The 6,705-nt window shown below is 43.9% G+C and overlaps 1 non-coding gene across 1 annotated transcript; it reads left to right on the plus strand.

Moving 5' to 3' along the window:
* The first annotated feature begins 4,973 nt into the window (after positions 1–4,973).
* Positions 4,974–5,080, plus strand: LOC148927412 (small nucleolar RNA R71). The gene has a single exon (XR_016129708.1). It is a non-coding gene; the product is annotated as a small nucleolar RNA R71 (small nucleolar RNA).
* The last annotated feature ends 1,625 nt before the right edge of the window (positions 5,081–6,705 follow it).

Consider the following 6,705-nt stretch of genomic DNA (forward strand, 5'->3'; position numbering starts at 1 on the left):
TTCATGACATGGATTCAAGAAAACATTTTTAGAACACAAAAATCTCCTACGGGTTTTTGGAAAATTAAAACAAAAACAAACTAACAGCAAAAAGAAAACCCTAAACTCACGGTCCACCACTTTATCCCCCCAAACTTATTTACAACAAAGTGTAAAATAAGTTTGTAGAGTCGGTAGGGACGTGAGTATACTACTGAAAAAAAACGTACCCTGAAAAATTTCGCGTAGAGGTTGAGCGGGGTGAAAATTCGAAGAATTTCAAAAAATCGCGTTGGACGATTGTGCCCAGGTGGCGGTCCGCCGCAGCTGTTCGGCGGTCGCCACACGTCAAAGATGCTTTCCAGCGTTCAGGTGGCGGACCGCCGCAGAGCTTGCGGCGGTCGCCACGGAGAGGTCAGAACCTGCGAAAATTTTTGCAAAGCACAAAATTAAACCAAAATAAAAAATACTAAAAATTAAAGCAAAAATTGTTAAAACAAGGAAATAAATCGTCTCAAAAATATCCAAAAACATGGTACAAATGCTCATTTAAAGTCATCGAGCTTGACTTCTTCAATCTCGAGGAGGTGGAGGGAAACGGGCGCTAAGATCCTCGAAAGCTCCAACGAGGTACGTGATATCACTTCTCATTGTCTCTCGTTCCTCTCTAGCTTCGGTGGCCATCCTTCGGAGCTCTTCATAATGTTGACGCCGATGAACGTCTTCCAAACGTTGTTGCTCCCAAAATTCTTGCTCCGCCGTGCGCCAATCACCTTGAGCCGTCCACCCTTGGCGGTTGTAGGCATTCTCCGCTTGTTGCTCCGCCCATCGATTGTCCCAAGCGTTGGACATGTTTTGCATATAGGAGAAAATTTCTCCTAATTGGGCGGAGGTGTTGACTTGAAACTCCTCTTCCGGATTTGGCCTCCCGCGGCGGCGGTTCGCTCTTGTCCGGCGGCGATGTCCTTCCACTTCCTCTTCTTCTTCTTCCTCTTCTCGTCGTGGTTGGGATTGCGGTGGTGGCGGTGCTTCACTCCTTTGAGCTTGTGAATGCTCCGCGCCTTCTTCATAGTTATCAATGGCATCAAATGCGGAATCCTCATCGGGCTCAAATCGAGGAATGCGAGAGGGAATGTTCCTCTTTCTAAATTCCCCATTGACGGGGTTAGCCTCGATAGCTCTCCGGTGGGCGGGTGTGTCGAGCTTCCAATTGGCTTGGTTTGCCCAAACATCGACCTTGGTCAATTGCGGGAGTGGAACGGGAAAGTGATCCCCCGCTACTTGCATAAAATACCCTTGACCCCAATGATCGGTCTTCAAAAGCCCCACCGAAAATAGCACCTCATAAGTGATAAACTTTTCTCCACCATCCTCCGTCATACCGGCAAAAGAGACCCCCAAATGTTCGCCAATTGCCGTAATCAATCCCCCACAACAAATGACGCCCCCGTCTTTCTTCGTGATCCTATCCACATAGTAAGTAAAGAGGGTCCCATAATCGATTCCCTTCTTGTTGAGTAGGCACCACATCACGTTGAGCTCCGTTTGGGAGACACTTCCCCCATCGATACGAGCAAACATAAGCTGAGTCATAGCACGATGGAGGTACCTCAAGACGGGGTTGCGAATTGATGAAGACTTGGCATAGCCCGCTGCATGCTCTTGCTCATTTGTCATCGCCCCCCAAACCTCGGAAAATTCATATTCATTGTCCTCTTCGGGGTTGGGGTCGAAGCAATGGAAGATCCCACTAAGCTCTTCCATGGTGAGCGAGTGCCAACGGTTCCCTAGGCGGAAATCGATGCTAAGTGGAAAATTTTGGCGGCGATCCTTAGTAACCTTTAGCGAGCTGAGGAACTCGAGAGTATACTTTCGAAACGATGGCCACTTCCTTTGGAACATGTAGACGAGGCCATTCCCATCACCCACGTCGCACAACTTCCAAAAATCCTCCATGATCCCCAAAGTTTGGAGAGGGAAATCGTGGGGATATCTAGAAGGTGCCGTTTCTCGGGCTGACACTTTCTTCCACATAGCCTTTTGCTCTTCCGTGGCAAGGCTAATGCATAAGTTCTTTGCATTCTCCGGTTTCCCTTTTGATCCCATTATCCTACAAAAGAAATTACACTCTTAAAAGAGCATCAACAAGTAGGAGATCAAAAGTTCCCCCAAACTTGCATTCAACCAAGTAAAAATCAAGAGATAAGAACTTATATGCAAGCTTGGGTAAAATAGCATCCTAATTTTTAGCATAAAAACATTTTAAGCAAAACAACCAAATTAGGACACAAAAAATCATCCCCCAACGTGAATTCATCCCCCATGCAGAGACGTATCAACCAAATATCCATAAAAACCAACAATCTCTACAAAATCACAAATATTGCAATTCATGGAAGTAATAATAGCCTCACAATGCTATGAACATGATTGCTACTTTTAAACTCTAAAAACCAAGAGAGAATCATCATTCACAACTTAATAATCACCAACCAAGCAAATTTTAAACCATAGAATTCAAAAATTCATACACATAATCATCCCCCATCATGAATTAAGAGATTCTACCGAACAATTCACCCAAAATAAAGCACAATCCATGGAAGAAGTAAAGAAAAACCCAGAAATTGAGTTAGGATTCATACCTTTTTGTGGAGAGAATTTGTAGAAGAAGAGCTCTAGACTTTGAGAGAATTGAGAGAATGATAGTGTGGGTGTGTGAATTTGGTGATTTATATAGGTGGGGGTTGTGTGCAAGGAAGGAATTTGAGAAGGAAAGTGAAAAGGAATGGAAAACATACCTTTTATGGTGGCAATCCCGTCTCTGGACTGCGTGTGGCGACCGCCGCGTCTCTCGTGGCGGGCCGCCACACGGGCCTTCATAAACAGCAATCCTGGCGGGTCGCCGCGGCCCGTGCAGCGGTTACTCTGGCCCGCCCTAAGCCTGCCCTAGGCCCGATCCTTCCTGCACATGTTAACACACGTGTGGCGACCGCCGTGCTTTAAATGCGGCGACCGCCACCAAATTATTATTTTTTTTTTTTTTTTTTTTTTTTTTTTTTAACAGAACATAAAAAAAACGAGAAAATAAAAAAAAAGTAAAAGAGAATTGGGTTGCCTCCCAATAAGCGCTTTTGTTAAAGTCGTTAGCTCGACTTGAAGTGGCCCACTAGTTGGGCGGATCAATAACTCGAGTGTTGAAAATTGGCATAGGGAGCAATTTGGTCCCTAGCTTCTTCCACCACTTGTACTTCCCCTCTTTCGTTTTGATGACGTATATCTCGGGGTCCTCTTTGGGTGTTTTCTTTCTCTTCTGTTTCTTCTTCTGTGGAGCAGATGTAGAAGAATTAGCATCTCCCTTTTTAGAAGAGTGTCTTACCTCTTTGACAATGTAGATAGTGGAGGTAGAAGGATCCTCCGCTTCAATGGGATCTTTGGACTTGGTCAAGTCGGTAGCCATGACTGCTCTGCACGGTTGTTCCATTTTTGCCCGCTTTGCCTCCTCAAACTTTAGCATCTCGCTCTCGATCTTATAGGTGGATTGACCATGATTATCACTGATTGTAATCTCGCCACGACCTACATCAATCAAAGCTTTGCAAGTGGCAAGAAAATCTCTCCCTAAGATTAGAGGGACGTTCTTGTCTACTTTCATGTCAAGCACAATAAAGTCGGCAGGAAAAATAAAATCATCAACTTTTACTAAGACATCCTCAATCATACCTACAGTCTTGATGCACGAGTTATCGGCCAACCTGAGTGTTACATCTGAAGATTTGAGTGGCCCGATGTTGAGCTTTTCGTAGTACTTCAGTGGCATGAGATTGATGGACGATCCTAAGTCGCACAGTGCTTTGTCAACCTTCCCTTCTCCAATTCGGCACCTAATGATGAACTGGCCCGGATCTCTTTGCTTCACTGCCCTTTCCTTTTGGATGATCTCGCTGCAATGATGCGGTAGCTTAAGGTCGGCTTTAGTCGGCTTTTTTTTCCTCATTACCGCCTCCCTTAGTAGCTTCGCATACTTTGGTATCTCCTGCAACGATTCAACAAGTGGAATGTTAGTATGGACTTTGCAAAACATGTTAAGGAATTGCTTGAACTGCTCTTCAAGCTTGAACTTCCTCTTTGGCTGAAAAGGGAGTACAATCCCGTTGTGCCGCACAAGCTCCTGCTTAGTGGACGATTCTGCCTTCTCAGTGGCGGGCCGCTGCGGGGTGTGCGGCGGTCCGCCGGCGACTGGGCAGTCCTGCGTGGTTGACTCTGCCATCTCAGTGGCGGGCCGCTGCGGGGTGTGCGGCGGTCCGCCGGCGACTGGGCAGTCCCCAGATTTCTGCTTTGCCACCCACTTCTTGTTAATATCATCCACTCTTGCTGCTGCCTTTGCTCTATCCTCATCTAACTTCTTCTGAATTTGCTCCATTTGAGTGGTAATATTGGTTACAGCTGCCGAGATTGTGTTCATTCCTTGCTCGAGGTTGTTTATCCTTGCTTCGACCACTCCGATCTTGGTGTCATTAATCTTCCTATCTTGCGTAATTACCTCCAAAATCTTCGTGATTCCTTGTTCATACTTGTCTTCCTTCTTCATCGGCTCAACCACTCCTCCTTTGCTAACATTAAATCCGCCTCCTTGCACGTAGTTGATTTCTTCCACAGTTGATATGGCAGTTTCGGGTGCCTTGACCGCCACTATGGAAGTTGCCGGAATTGGATCTTCCTTCCTCGAGATGTCCATTTGATCAATCCTGACTCTAAGTTCTGCTAACTCCTTAGCAAAAGAACTTTCTTCGGCCTCTTCTATGGCTGCTACTCTTCTCGTGGCATGCCTTTCCTTCGACCACCCCCGACTGTTGGTGGCGAACTCCTCGATCACCGCCATGGCATCCTCTCCTGTCTTTCTTAGAAATCCTCCATTTGCCCCTGAATCAAGCATAGCACATATTTTTTCATTAAATCCATTATAGAGGATTCCTACCTGATGGTCTATGGAAAAGCCATGGTTTGGGCACTTTCGAAGAAGAGCTTTGAAACGAGCAAATGCCTCATAGAGGGGCTCGTCATGGCCTTGTGTGAACTGAAAGATCTCACTTTTGAGCTTCAAAATAGTGCCTGGCGGGTAGTATTTGTCGAGGAAGGTAGCTACGATGTCCTTCCATGTGGAGACCTTTTCTGGTGGCATACACTCAAACCACTCCTTAGCAGAATCAATCAATGAGAATGGAAAAAGTCTTACCCGTATGGCATCGTCGTCGACACCATTTAATTTCAGAGTGTTTGCGATTTCCACGAATTTGGAGAGATGGCGGTTAGCGTCTTTAGTCGCCCTACCTGAAAAAGGAGTTTGCTCGACCCTTTGGATAAGGGGCATGCGTAACTCAAAATTGTTAGCATCAATACGAGGGCCATTAGGAAAAGTGATCATATTCCCATGATTGAACATGTTCATCACAGGTAATGTTTCTCTGTTCTTCTTTTCCATGGCTTCTCGGGCTGCTCTATCTGCATCTCTCTCATCCATCAGCAACTTCACCATATCCCGCAGCTTCTCAATATCTGTTCGGTCACCCATTGTTCCTGATCCTTTTTCACTTCTTATTATTCTATGAGTTCTTTCAAGTTCTAAATCAAGCGGCTCTAAGATGTACTTCCCAGAACGCGTTCGCATACAAAACCTGCAAGACTCGAAAACAAAAAAAAAAATTATTAAAACAAAAAGCAATAAAAATCCAAAGTAGTAAAATTATCCGTTTGAAGATATCACTCCAAAGTGAATTGTCTTCCCCGTCAACGGCGCCAAAAACTTGATGCACTATTTATTTGCACTATAAATACCTGCAAGTATACAGAGTAGGTATAGTATAGCAAAAGGTTAGTACCGGGTATCGAACACGGGGAAGATGTACACAAAGTGTCTATCTTCTACTAGAACTCAATTACTATCTGGAGAAACAAGAATTTTTGAAAACTTTTGAAAACAGTAAATATTAAAAACAGTAAACAACTAAATGCAAGCAAATCACGGAGAGAAAAGTATATAGATAAGGGGAATTCCAGGGATGTGCTTTCACTTTTATGGTTATACAAATTCCAAACTACAATACCCTAGCACAGTTAATACTTTGAAAGGACGAGTCACCTAGCTTATGCTCATGCGATACAAACGTTGATTACTAACATTAGGGTTGTCAATCCTAACACTTAACTCCAAAAAGCTCCTAAGACCCTTGAAAAGTCCTCACTCTCAATTAACAGTGCCGTTTTAAAGGAAGCTAACTGTAGTGTCTACTAAGTGGATCTAACTCGCTAGAACTCTGTCACAGTTATGAAGCAAGTTGTATTGAATCATACATAATTGTGTCACTCAATTATGAAGCATCATGATTAACTTAGGGAAGAAACAAAGTAAAAACAAAACGGATATTAAATAGAAAACGGAATTGTATAACCAAAGTTGCTACTAACACATCCCTAGAATCCTATGAGTTTAGTTACACATGACTGAATAAACTAAAAACATAGATTGAAGGGAAAGCAATTTGAACATAAAACTAAAGCAAATAAAACCCGTAGGTTGAATCCTTGTCGTTCTTGATGTTCTTGAAATCCTTCTCCAACTCCTTGCACAATTGAAGTACTCTAGCTTTTGATCTCTATGAATGTTGCAAGTAGTCACTCTCTTTCTCTATAAATGTGTTCTTGTTGTGTGAAAAACTCTTTTTGATG

Source organism: Salvia hispanica, chromosome 4 (genome assembly GCF_029641045.1).
Source record: "Salvia hispanica isolate PSC_SH4W2 chromosome 4, Shi_PSC_v1, whole genome shotgun sequence".
NCBI classification, from domain to species: Eukaryota; Viridiplantae; Streptophyta; class Magnoliopsida; order Lamiales; family Lamiaceae; genus Salvia; species Salvia hispanica.